The following is a 14,615-nucleotide window of genomic DNA, read 5'->3' as shown; positions in this document are numbered from 1 at the left end:
AGGGCGTCTCCTACCTTTCCTTCCTTCGTGTTTTGAACGCTTTGCTAAGACGACACGGTGGTGGCACCTACGCGTCGCCTTGCGCTCTACGCCTTATCACATCAGAGACGGGCGCGCACGCCGTACGCCCCTTTTTCCCAGATAACTGCCAGATAGCACTCATATCTCACGTGTGACGTGACGTGACCTGATGCGCTCGTTCGCCTCCACTGCACGCCCGAGGCTCTCTAACGCAGCACCTCCAGAATACCATTCACCGATTTTCTTGCGCAGAACATCAAATAAACGTTTTGTTCACTCTCTCCAGACGCAAGACTATCGTCTTTCAACGAAGTTTGCGGTGTGACATGCAGATACGGGCGCAATTTTTTTTTTTTTTTCAAATGAAGTTGTATCCTCCTCCCGCCGGCTCGCGGCTTCTTCTCGCCCGACAGATGGAGGGAGGGAGCGCCGGTGAGATCAAGGTGTTGGTGAGATGATGCTTACGTGAGAGTGGGTGTGAGGAGAGGTGGAGACGGTGAAGCGAGAGAGAGCTGACACGGGATGAGTGCGCGGAAGGCGAGGGAAAGACGTCAGCGCGCACTGCTAAAGCAACGTGAGGTACTTGCCACCGCTCCAACACCTGCGGCGAGGGTTGGTGCGGATAGAGGGACAGCGTTACGCAGCATAGAGAAAGAGCTGCTTTGCACCCAATAAAGATTCGCAGACTCTGCGGTACCTAAAAGAGGACTGCGAGTCCCTCTGTTCAATGGGCATCCTCTGTCTCTCACTGCCGATTAGTTGCGATTGACATGTTTCAGTGGGAAACACCGGTCCATCACTGCGGACTTTACGCCTCCCCAGGTTTCTCTACTGCGCAGCAACGCGATGAGCGCCAGCGTCAGCGTCACCGCCAGTGTAAGCGTTAACGCCCGCTGCTTCGCACCGCCACATGGTTCCCTTTAGCCAGAGATGGCGTAATTTTTTTTCGCCCAGAACCAACGCAGCTAACACCGACGCCAGAATTTCTGCGAGACGGGCTCTTTAACGCTACCGCGTTATATCTACTAAAGCGGCCTTTTTTTTCCCTTGTAAAGCCCGAGGTAGTTTTCATCAGGCTGAGGACGTACTAATTAAGATAAAAGCCTTTACATCGAACTGCTGTATTACATTTAAATATTTCACGTCACGCTGGGATCTCAGTCACTGTTGAATTGCAATACTAAGCAGGAGCTCACGAGTTCGATGTTGTCCACATGGGACTTTTGTGGGAAGCATTACGAATACGCTTGCATACCTTGAATTTGCACGGTCAAGATTATTCCAGCGCTCCGCTTAATCCAAGTGACTCAATAAACTTGTCCACGATTCTCCTAACTATCATTGAGCACTGACTAGTTAGCGGTTAATTAAATAGCACAGACGTGCGCACAGGAAGCACGGCAGATGGAGGGTCAACCAGGCGTACTTGTGGTACATGTCGCGCTTAAAATTTTATTGGCTTGACTACACGCTCGTCCTAATATACACATTGTACGCATGGAGATTAAACGATTTGTTGCTTTAGATGAAACGTTAATTTATTCCGACACTCTCATGTTCAGTAACCACCACTAAACTAACCATACGAATTGAAATATGCTGATCATCACAGCCGAGGCGACTAACTCGCCGTGAGCGGAGAATGGTAACCATGCAGTTGACATTGGATGCGAGACAAGATGACTTTAACGGTTCCTTACGCTTGACATGAACAACCTCATAGATATATAACCAACACGGGTTTCGCCACTGTGCATGCGTTGTCACGGCGGGACGCATCTGCAATACGTGCACTCCCGTCTCTCTAGTCACTTCATAAACACGCCGACGTCACACTCGATGCGCGTGCGAGGTTTAAGCGGTGATAAAGTATAATTAAGTGGAGCGCGGGCGCAGCGAACTTAAAGATGAATCACGCCGTGCTACACACCGTGACAGGGTCTCGACCCAGTCACGAAGGCGCTCCACTCAATCTGCAACGAGAGAAGCGTCCTGTTTGCCGAATGAAGGCGGCCGCGCGTTCAGTCGACGGCGCCGCAACGTTGTATTCACGCATCAATCGAATCGGTCCACATAGCTCCCTCCTACAATGCGCGTGACGTTTGCAAGCCTTCTCGCCCAGTTTTTTCTTACTGTTATGATAGTTCAAAGAGCATCTCAGGATCCGATGGCGCCTTCGCATGCGGGGGAGATTGTTAAGCGAAGGGTGCCACAGGCAGAGCAGCTGCTCCTCAGTCGGCTACTTATAGGGCACGGGGAAATGAGAAAGGTAGCACGGAAGTGGCGCTCCGTTCAATGTTAGTCATCGGGCTATCGTTAAGCTGGGGTCATTAAACGCCATGGGCTTGCTGCAGGAAAAATAATGAACAGATTATATAGTTGGGCGTCCACAGACGCAGCCTTCCAGCCATTTTCAGTGGCAGACTGCGTCCGCAGAGCCGTTGCGGCAATAAAATCTATATATATATACAAAAAAAGAGTGCACTTTTGCCCCGGGGTGCCGGCGATAGAACCACAAAAGTGATTAGCTATTACCATTATTTATTGCCATTATTAAGAGAGCAGTGACCTCTACACATACACTCAGCAGCTTGTTACATTCGATCTTTGCATGTAAGATAACTGTGCCTCTTTTAGGGGCGAAGCTCCTTACGCCGTGGGTGGTATGTCTCGTGTCGTCGTAGTCGTCGTAGTAGTCAGTTGCATTGCATTGAATATCAATAAATCGGTGTCGCAGCATATCCACGGAATGAATGATGACGAGTGGGGCGAAGCGTCCATCAGTCCATCCGTGCTCCGCCCCAATCGTCATCATTCCCCTCGTGGATATGCTGTGATTTTCTTCATTTAGTTTGACGAACTGTTTTTTATGATTATGGTGATAATATAATTGTCGGAACGATCGCGAAGTTTACTCGGCTTCAGGCAGCACAATAGTGTTTTCGCGGCCTTCTACATGCAATAACGCGTTAGCCCCAGCAGTCTTGCCTTTCGTGTTTCATCAAGGGAGTGAATTCTAGCTTACTGAGCTCGTCGCTGTGTTCCGAAATTCGGGCAGTGGCATAGTTGCCCTGGCGAGGGGCTAACGGCTTTTGTCATCATCCATACCAAGAGACTCGCTTGCAAATCAAAATTTCATAGCTATATTTTTTTTATTCAGCGGTAGTGGAACCGAGTTCTTGTGCGGAATATGTAAAGCCTGTTTTCGCGAAGAACTCAATAACGCCGAATAATTGATGTCGCAAGGCGTTCCGCTCTGTTGACTTCACCGCTGCTTTGTATACGACGACGCAGGCGTAGTAGTGGGAAGTAAATGCGTTGCTTGAATGAGCTAACGAGTTCTACGAAGACTGTGTGTCATCCAGAAGCATTTACGGCTTTCGCGCGCCGTTCAGCGTTCATTATCGAGTACTGTGAAGCTGGGCCGTCCAACGGCAGTGGGCTTGCTGTGCTGTAGACTGTAGTACGGTCGGCCACAAAATAACAAGGGTTATGTGAGCACGCAGCGACATTGTCGTTGAATAGCAAACCATGTGTTGTCGACGGCATAGCTCTGATGGTCATAGCTATACTCTGGAAAGCAGACGGCTAAGACAGCAATTTCGCCACGCGTTCACATGGTCATTCATTTTGTGGCGGGCTGTACATTTCACTTTCAAAGCATAGTCTCGACTCATGAATATGAGAAGCATCTAGTATATAATAATAATAATAATAATAATACCTGGGATTTTACGTCCTTAAACAACGATATGATTATGCGAGATGCCATAGTGGAGTTCTCCGAAAATCCGAAAGTTTTGACCTTCTGGTGTCCTGTGATGTGCATTGACATCTCACTGTACATGAGCCTCCATTTCTCCATTTCGCCTCCGTCGGAAATGCAGTCGCCGCAGCCGGGATTCGATCCCGCGACCTGCGGGTCAGCAGCCGAGCACTCTGTTCCACCGAGGCGGCATCGGATAGGCATAGATCAAGTGTTACTTATAATGTGCGTGTGTACTTATTGACTTCAATGCAACTTGCTGCTTAAGTTTGAATTTCTGTGACACCCATCTTTCTGTTCTTCCATGATGAAAACAATGAGGCAGTTCATTCTTAATATATATATATATATATATATATATATATATATATATATATATATATATATATATATATATATATATATATATGTACGCTGCTACGTGCCAAAGGCGACAACTTCACGTAAGTGGGGAATCTTGAAGGCAAAATAAAGGCAACGCTATACGAACAGGGTGCAGAGCAGACATAAAATTCTTCACCACATTCCTAAAACTGCATTTTTCCCCTTCAAGCGCAGCAGTGTAGCAACGAGCCCAACTGAACGCGCTAAAGAGGAAAATACACGAAATCGCTGGTGGAGACACATAGGAAATCTTTGGAACGACAACAACATCTGCGTGTGAGTCTAAAAGTAGAGGTATGTAGCATCGAACGTCAGCCGTCATGATATACGCGCCTCTCTTAAACGCAGAGATTGTCTCTAGAAGCGCTGTTGAAATGGTGTTTACGTTCTGTAGCACAGACAAGGTATGATTGCCCAAGAAGACAAATTTAAAAAGTACAAGAAGAAAAGACGCATACCAAGCTGACGCAAATAAAAAAAATAGTTTTGCAATAAACAGTTCAACTAGTAAGAGTTGATATTGCCGTAGAATATCCTACGCACACATTTATGCCCACGTTCTACCCTCCGAATACAGAATAACACATCGCTTCGTGCAGGCACTTGACTGCTCGTCAGGCGCTCTTATCTATTTCAGCGTCTGTTGAAGAGTATTTTAAAGCAAGCTGTTCGCCTTTCACTGAGGGTGCTTCCTAGACCATGCATGGTCCAAGTAATTTCTGTAACGAGATGGGGCACTTGTCCAAACTTGCTAGTTATTTTCTAGCCTTATTCTTTCTTTCGCGTAATTTACGCTTTCCAGAAGCACGCTTAAAGCTTGATGACCGCTTGCGTCATTCTAACGAAATGAGAGATCTACTTGATATCGAAACGTTCGGCTGCTGACCCGCAGGTCGTGTCATCGAATCCCGGCTTTGGCGGATGCATTTTCGATGGATGCGAAAACACTGTAGGCCCATGTGCTCTGATTTGGGTGCACATTAAAGAACCCCAGGTGGTCGATGTTTCCGGAGCTTTCCGCAATGGCGTCTCCCATAATCGTTTGGTGGTTTTGGGACACATCAATCAAATAGTCGGTCTCGAAACGTTGGTTATTCGACCTAAATACTATCTCGGAACGTTCTGTACTCCCCTTAGACTCGATTCAGTCAGACAGATAGGCCTTATCAAGTAAGATATCTAACATTTATTTGACTTCATTGCAATTTTCATACATATACATAGGTAAATATCTCTCTTTCTCTTTTTTTTTTCTCCTCAAATGCTTAAGTCGCTAACTTTGCCGTGGTCATATATCGGCTACTTCCCACCCTCTTTTTGCGAATCGCATGTGTTTACTCAAGACATAACAACGTTTTCGTCTGTTGGGTCAGAACGATATCGCGGTGCTGAAAATCTACGGACGATCAAGCTGCTGCTTCCGGGTTGTTGCGTGGAGTTATGCGACCTAGATATCGACAGCTTCCATAGCACAGTATTGTTTCGCGCCTCCTGTCGCTAAACGTATGCAATGACGTGGCGCGAAAACGTTCTGCTTTTCCGACAACAATGAAGCGAAGATTATAGTGACGAGGCAACGGTGCGAAAAGAAAAAAAAATGTATCGACGAGCCGTCTATTGTTGACGGCGGGATGACAAGAACAGTGGAACGACGCACACACGCGCAAGAAAGAAATGCAAGCGAGAAAAACTGAAGTTAACAGAAAAGCCGGCACAAAGGAAAATCATGCCACTACCCACATTTTTTTGCTTTCCCGGCACGAGAGCGGACGAGACAACTGAAGCCACGGCCTCACGTTCAAGGCTTCCGTGAAAAACCGGCCTTCCGACCTTGGCCGACAGTCTGCCGGTATATGGCCGGTAGCGTCGTAAAGACGGTGCCATCACCACACCTTCGGAAAAGAGGCCGAGAAACGAGGTGCGTTCGCGGACGAACCCGCTGGCACATTGTACGCGCACCATGACAGCAAGTTTACCACGCAACCTCTTTAGCAATAAGTTCCTAGCTACACTTTAGGACATTTCTGTCATGGACGCAATACAGCGAGGTTTTGCTTTTACCAAAAGCAGTACACCAATTACTTATAAGGTCAATGCGCTGCATGTTTTCTGAAATATATCGCTATGGTTACCATTGTCTTGACTTATAGCCGAGGTGCACGTGACACCTGTGCATCCCGCCAGGTGCGTCGAAGGACAGCTCTGGGCCGCTGTTTGGGAATATGGGAGGAAAGGGTCATTAGGTGCACGGCGCGAGAATATCAAGAAAACACCAGTTCACGTTCATCCGTTGCAGTAGACGTTCAAAGAGTCGCTATCGTCCGAGTTTGTCTTCCTCTTCTAGACCACACTTGCCAGAGCTGTCACTGTCGGAAGGATTCTTTACGGGGCACCTGTGTATGAGCTGTGCAGCTGTACGATTTCACTATCACCGTAATTCGCACTCCTTCACTCTTTTTCTTTCACTCATCTCCCTTTCCACTACAAAGGGCGTTACGCTAGAACCCATGTTCTTACGGTCAACCTCCACGCCTAAAACAGTGTGCTTATTAGCCTAATCATGAGCCAAGTACGTGTTATTGGAAACGAACTTGAAACTCGTAACTTAAACTTGAAACTGGGAAGCAGTGCAGTAAACGTCCCCTATACTTTCCCTGACTTCGTTTTACATGCTAATTGTTATTAAGGTTCTTTCAAAATAAGCCCTCAAGCAAGCCCTTAAGTATGCACTTCTTTCATTCATAGCGATGGTCTCGTTCTGGCAGTCATGGTGCCTTCAGATATTATACGAAAGACTATTGGTTAGCCGCCAGCTCGTAATAAGATAACGTGCTACGTGACACCAAACAGACAGAAAAAGGGTGTATGCAATAAAGTGGGTGGGGGCATAGCCGCCGAGGTAGCTCAGTTGGTAGAGCATCGGACGCGTTATTTGAAGGTCGTAGGTTCGGTTCCTGCCCACGGCAAGTGATATCTTTTCATCCACTTTTCTTTTTACACGTTTACATCACAAATAAGTCATGCACGTAACATATCCTATACTTTCCTTGGCATGACTGTCTGTCAGATGTCATTAATATTGTGTGTAACACAGAAAACGTGCCCTGAGGTATGCACTTCTTTCCTTTCCTCATTCACTCAGCCTTTTCCGTAGGTTTCAACTTAGTAATGCCAGCAGCACGTGTTGCTACACCCCCTCCCCCCCCCCCCCCCAAAAAAAAAAGAAACTTCCGGTAACTCCATTCATTACTCTTTAACACCGAAGCAGAAATGTTGTGTTTTAAGTTGTGCTAGAGTAAATTGTGCTCTTTCTCCGCTCTCAGATAAAAAGAAGACGCTCAAATTTATAAGGACTAACTCTTATGTTTTATCTAGCTTAAAAGAAAGTGTACATGAAATGTTTGACCACACACAGGGAGAAAACTGTTGAAAATTATCTGACTGCTCGTTATCTGACTGCTCACCAATACTGCTAGGCTAGGCGGCACACAGAACCGAAAGCCGTCCAGAACCACGGTTCACTGCTTTTCCTTACGGAGTACTCGAAATGGTTCAACACTTTTTCTAAACACGCATGTGTTTGAAAGCAGCGATAAGATCTTGCTCCTTGATGCCTTGGTAGTATGCGAGGGCTTATTGTTCAGCTCTCTAGCTAATGATCACGTACTGCATGACGCCAGCTGGCAATGAAAAGAGTGTACCACACCCGTAGTCTTGGCTACGAGCGGCGCTAACACTCCCATGTTTTCATGCACAGAACATAAGAATCCCATAAAGTGGAAGAGCGGTCAACATCCACCGTGGCTCAATTTGTAAGAGCACTGGGTGCGTAATCCTAAGGTTCTTGCCGGCGGAAAGTTATCTTTTTGTTCCCTTGCCACATAACACGAAAGTGCACCAAAAGGCCCACTCACATCGACAGTTCACACGTTAATAAACATCTACACGTGTTACACAGGCCCAGGGAGGCATGGTTTGCGGACAAAGTTAAGCAGAGTCAAATAGCTTTGCTTGATCTGCAGGCCCAACGAGACACTCATTCCAGCGGAGCCCTGGACAGAGGGCGCGACCAGAATTGCCTGCATTTACCTTCTCTTTCTTTCCGGAATAAAGTTTCTTCCCCCTCCTTATTCGTTCTCCTAATTTTCTTCGTGCACAACAATACACTTGAAGCAGCACCATCAACATCTCCTACAACACCACTGACTTCATCATCTCCTGGTTTTCATTAAGGTTCTGTGGAATACGTGGTAAGTACTTTATCACACCCGTTCTAAGGCGAATAAGTTCCTGACTTGTGCTCTGCGCTCTCCAATGTTTGTGATTGATCTAGATTCACGCCTTCCCTCTATGTCTTTCAACTGCCCATTTCAATTCCCATACGCAGGATAGCACACTAAGCAAATTGTAGTAAACTTCACTGGTTGCTCTCTCTCCTTTTATTAGTGTTTCCCTCTTCCTCATCAGTATTAGGATTAGGGGCATATTGATCTTCACCTGCCCACATATATATGCCTCGGCTCTTCTTCAACGCATGGCCGGATATGCAGGTTGCCAGCCAGATAAAAGCATAAACGCGCCGCTTAGTGGTGCGACGGTCCTTCGCGTGTATGTATACCTTGTGGTAGCATAATAGCGCCGACTTAACGGACGCAACGGCGTGTGGAGGAAGAGATAGCGTCGACTCCATTGTCGTGCCGACCGAACGACGTCTCAACGAATTCTCCTCACGTCGTGGCTGACGCATACACCCGGACTCGACTGTCGCGAGGCCGCCTGTGACTGTACCGCGGGCGGAACCACACCCCGGCGGCTTTAGAGAATTTCGTCGGCTGTCGACACGGGCAAAAACAAAAACGTACGCGTATACGTGAAGGTGGTTGTCGGCCTACGTATACCCCACGTGCTGTTGTGTTTTCCTCCAAGGTTGCAAATCGACGGTTCCACGTCGCAGCATGCACGAGTCACACGTTTACAAATTTATTAATCTATTCGTTCAGTCGTGATACCCTCGACACTTCTTTGTGGAGCATTATAAAACGGAGAGGGTACATTAATTTTGTCGCAAGCTATACGGGAGTGTGACTGAGGAAATAACGTGTCAAGAAATTTAAGAGGACGCCTGAGAGGAACACGAAATCAGCGTCGCCTGATAAAACGTACTTTCAAGGGTATATTTCCTCTAATTTAGCTACAAGACCATTATCCCTACAAGCGAAGCAATCGCGCATTGAATTTCGCGCCGAAGCACTCGCGCGAGTGCGTCCATTTGACGGCATGTATGTTTTTACATTTTAGCTGCCGCTGTGCAGTTGTGCAGATATATATCTTTATAATTTTATTCAAACTTTCATTCCTTTAGGTCCACACATAATCTGCTATTTGTGTGCGTGTATGTGTTGGGGTGTAATTGACATATTTATGCTGGTCAACACCTAACTTTTCGCGCGCGCGCGCGAAAGGTGTGTGTGTGTGTGTGTGTGTGTGTGTGTGTGTGTGTGTGTGTGTGTGTGTGTGTGTGTGTGTGTGTGTGTGTGTGTGTGTGTGTGTGTGTGTGTGTGTGTGTGTGTGTGTGTGTGTGTGTGTGTGTGTGTGTGTGTGTGTGTGTGTGTGTGTGTGTGTGTGTATTACCCTCAGCGGCGGTCTGGTGGTTAAAGTACTCGGCTGCTGCACGTACGTCGCGGGATCTATTCCTTGCTGCGGCGGCTGCATTTTGGGTGCACCTTAAAGAACCCCAGGCAAAATGTCGATAGAAGCAACCTGCTATGCAAAGGCCGCGTGATTTGCGACGGCAGTGCACATTTAAACATGCCAAAGTGGCCTAAATTATTGGCAGACCACCTCTGCACGGCGTCTACGGCATCTAGAAACGCTTTGCGGCGTTAAATCTCGTGTGGTGAACGAACGGATGCCGTAAATAGCCATGTCGAAATAGCGGGAGCTGGGGCGGGGACTTAAGGCGGCTGCTTCACCCATATTTCATTTTCATTTCATTTTTTACAGATTTACTTCTCTGTCCTGTTGCTCTCGTTCGGTCTTCAAACCTTCTCTTGCAAGAACAGTGAAACAATTACTCTTTTTTCCTTCTTTTTGTGTGAGATTTTTATGGTATGTTTGCAAGGACTACTTCGTCCTTGCAAATATCCCATTACGCCCCATCACCAATCCGCCACTTCGTCGACCATGAAGCAAATACTGTTGAGAACTAGCCAATATTAAATGCAAAATGGCCATGTACTTGCATCCAGGTACGTGTTAAAGAACCATAGATTGTCCCACATTGTCTAGTCTTTGTTTGTGCGTGACCACCTATAGTTCCACCTTTGCAAACTGCCCACTACTTCATCCTTGCAAACATCCCACTATGCACCATCCCCGATCCACCACTTCACCCACCATAAAGTCGTTATAGTGAAGGGGGAACGGAAGCGGCGTATAGCTATCACTTACGAATTGTAGAATTTCTTGTATAAATATACACAGTATTTGTATATATAACCCTCCAGCGCTTCGCCCCACTCATCATCATTCCCTCCTCGGATATGCTGTGATTTTTTTAACCTCTTCGACCCACCTAACTTTCTGTCTCCCCTCATGCGTTTGACTTCTCTGGGAATCCAGTGAGTTACCCTTAATGACCAGTGGTTATCCTTCCTACGTGCCTGGCCCATGTCCATTTCTTCTTGATTTCAACTATGATATCCTTAATCCCGATTTGTTGCCTGACCGACTCTGCACTCTTCTAGCCACTTTCCTATCATTTTCTTTTCCATCACTCACTGCGTCGTCCTCCATTTAAGCTGTACCCTCTTTGTAAGTCTCCAGGTTTCTGTTCCGTAGGTGCACCGGCAAGATGCAGTTATATACCTTATTGGTGGTTAGTGGCAGATCTCCATTCATGATTTGAGAATGCTTGCCGAATGTGATCCACCCCATCCTTGCTGCTGTTTTCTGCCGAGGCGGTTGCACATTACTTTAGTTTCGTGCATATTAATTTTAAGACCAACTTTTTGCTTTCCGTATCCAGTTCTGTAATCATGAGCTGTAATTCGTCCCCGAGTTCCTCATCAAGTCAATGTCATCAGTGGTTCGCAGGTTACTAAGATACTCTTCATTAACTCTTATTTATAACTCTTCATATCTAGGGTCCTGAAAACCTCCTGTAAACACGCGGTGATTTGCACTGGAGAGATCTTGTCTGCCGGCCTTAAACCTGGTTGATAGTATGAATATGCTCTATTGTGGAGTAGCCTGTACGAAATCCTGCTTGGTGCTTGGTGGTTGATTGAACTCTAATGTCGCCTTAATCCTATTAGCTAATAATTTTTGTAAATATTTTGTAGAGAACAGACAGTAAGCTGATTGGCCTGTCATTTTTCAAATCCTTGAAGTTTCCCTTCTTATGGATTAATGTGACATTGGCGTTCTTCCAAGATTCTGGTACCCTTCCTGTCAAGAGACACTTCGTATATAATGTGGCCAGTTTTTCTAACACAATATCTCCGCCATCTTTCAAGAGGTCCGTTGTTACCTTATCCTTACCAGCGGCTTTGATTCTTTGCATTCCTTCTAGGAATTTCCTTACTTCCCTTGTCGTTACTGTTAAGATGTCGAATTCCTCTGAACTATTAATGTTTCTCACGATATCACCCTGGTGTTTCTGGTTTCTGTACAGCTCTCTGTAGAACTCCTCCGCCACCTAGACTATCACATCCATATTGGTTATGACATCGCCTTCCTTGTTCATAAATGCATACGTCTGATTTTTGCGTCTGCACAAGTTATCTTTCACATCTTTTAAGCTTCTGCCATTTTTTAAACCGCCCGAATTCTCTCCATGTTACTCGTTCTGGTGTCGGCTACTTTACGCCTATTGATTAACTTCGAAAGCTCTCCTAGCTCTATTCTGTCAGTTGCATTTGAGGCTACCATGGTTTGTCGCCTCTTAATAGGATTTTTCGTCTCCTGAGATAGTTTGCCAGTGTCGTGTCTGGTAACTGTACCTCCGACTTCCATTGCACACTCTTTGATGATACTGGTAAGATTATCGTTCATTGTGTCAACGCTAATGTCGGTTACCTCATTTAGTGCTTCGAATCTATTCTGAAGAAAAACTCTGGTGTACTTTCCCTCTCACCACTAGTTCATTATTAAGCTTATTGCGTATAAGTTTTTGTCTTTTCATTTAAATCAAGGTGAATACGAGCTCTTACTATTCTATGGTGACTGCATCGGATCTTGCTAACTACTTCTACATCCTGTACGATGCTGGGGTGTGCATACAAAAGTGAGGTCTCTTTCATATTTAGTTATTTAGTTTCACCATTAGGAATTCGCAACGTCCACTTACGGTTAACTCGTTTCCTGAAGAAGGTATTCAAGATCCGTAAATTATTACGTCCTGCAAACTCTACTAACAACTCCCTTCTGGCATTTCTAGAGCCGATGCCATATTCCTCCACTGCACGGTCTCTGGCCTGTTTCTTGCCTACTTTGGCATTAAAGTCGCCCATCAGAATAGTATACTGAGACTTTACTTTACTATTTGCTGACTCTACGTCTTAATTGAAGCGTTCAATCAAATGATCATCATGACTCTATGCAGGCTCGCAGACCTGTACCACCTTCATTTTGTACCCTTTGTTACACTTATTCATGATACTTGCCACGCTCTCACTGACGCTATAGTACTTGTACATTTTGCCAGCGATATTTTTGTGTGTAAAAAACCACAACCCTAGTTCTTTTCTGCCAACTAATTCACGGTAGTATAGGACGGGCCCGTTCTTCAGCAATGTATAAGCCTCACGTGTCCTCCTCACTTCACTGAGCCCTATTACATCCTATTTGCACCCTATAATTCCTCAAATAGCACAGCTAGACTAGCATCACTAGATAGCGCTCTAGCGTTAAACGTAGCCAAGTTCAGATTCCAATGGCGGCCTGTCCGGACCCAAAGATTCTTAGCACCTTCAGTTGCGTCGCAGGTCAGACCGCCACATTGGACAGTTGCCTCGCATTGTGAGTGATGCAAACTCGTCATTACTTTCGCACGAATTTCTTGCCTTTCGCCGCTTTCTAGAACTATAGGAAATAGTTCGCTCCTTACCTTTTCATCCAGCGTTATTCGGCTAACCGTAGGTGTAATTACTAGTACGTATATCTGACTCCCGACTGAGGGCCATTGTCTAGTTCTATATCTATTTACTAGAGTTTTAATTACTATTACCAAATGCCAACAAAATAGGATACAGCCTTAAAGGCAGCGCCTGCCTATTTTTCAGCACTTAGAAACTTTTCGCGTTTAATTTTGACGCACTCCGACCACGCGCGACATATACGTTCAACGTAACTATGACATAGAAGTAGCCGATTAGCTCGCAAAACAGGAGCGCGGAACTTGTCAGTTGTCAGGAAACGTCATGTCGAAGTGCGACCACTCGAGGCAAAACACCGATATTGCGGAAATTTTGAAGCCAACAATGTCACAATCGAGCGAGACAGGAAGAATTTAGGAAATAAGAAACGCGTGAGAAGAAGGGTCAACCAGAACACTAAACCGGCCGAAGTTCGCATGGTTAGAGGCTCGAAACCACGCCGTTTTTATTATTTTCTTTGTTTTTTAATGGCTTTCAAACAGTTAAGAAAAGAAGGCCAGGCGAGCTACGAGTCAGGTGACGTTTGGAGCTGATAGGTGGTCATGTGGTATTCTACAGCGCTAAGAAAGTGCAACAGAGAGTACTTTGAGATAGCGCAGTAACCTATAAGCATGTAATGACAAAATTCGATTCGAATGCAGATACTGGACCATTCGAAATCGTATATTTAGTTAAAACGCGTGATGAAGTAATCGTTAAAAAAAGAAAAAAAAAAGAGGTGTAAAGCGCAGCCTCACTGGCGACCACCTGCCAGTAATGCACTCCCTCACTAGAGTAGTATTTGTCACCCTGGTGCAGTAACTGTCCACAACCTCTCAAAAACACAACAATTAATAATGCATTACCTATCGTTCAAGTAAGTATTAGCACGAGCGCGTCTCCATGTCCTCTTATTTTCTGTGAAATGTGTCGACCTTAATGGTGCGAATAAATTATGTATATCACTGAAGTGCCAGCACGAGCTATCTGCGCTTCAACTCCATATTAAGGTCAGTATCGTCGATCACAGAATTCGAGGCCTTCACGAATTAGTAAAACGGTTATCAAACCTGCTGCCTGGCACCCTCAGACCCATTATATTAGTTTAGCTTATCATGCGGAGGCCTAATTGCATGATGAACGTAAGTGGCGTGGTTGGAAATTATTCATATTTATTTCATTTCGCAGTTAAAATAAGGAAAGAAAGGATTTCGTAGACATTAATGATTTAAACATAATAAATTACCTAATGAATAATAAATAAACAATAAACGCGATAGTGATATTCTGTTCCTATTTCGTACTTG

General features: G+C 45.5%; 1 protein-coding gene across 3 annotated transcripts in view; it reads right to left on the bottom strand.

Moving 5' to 3' along the window:
* The window catches only part of Gel (Gelsolin), a 154,902-nt gene that overhangs the window by 119,381 nt on the left and 20,906 nt on the right, over positions 1–14,615 (bottom strand). The window lies entirely within an intron of this gene.

Source organism: Rhipicephalus microplus, chromosome 1 (assembly GCF_043290135.1).
Source record: "Rhipicephalus microplus isolate Deutch F79 chromosome 1, USDA_Rmic, whole genome shotgun sequence".
In the NCBI taxonomy this organism is placed as follows: Eukaryota; Metazoa; Arthropoda; class Arachnida; order Ixodida; family Ixodidae; genus Rhipicephalus; species Rhipicephalus microplus.
This window is presented reverse-complemented; position numbering and strand designations above follow the sequence as displayed.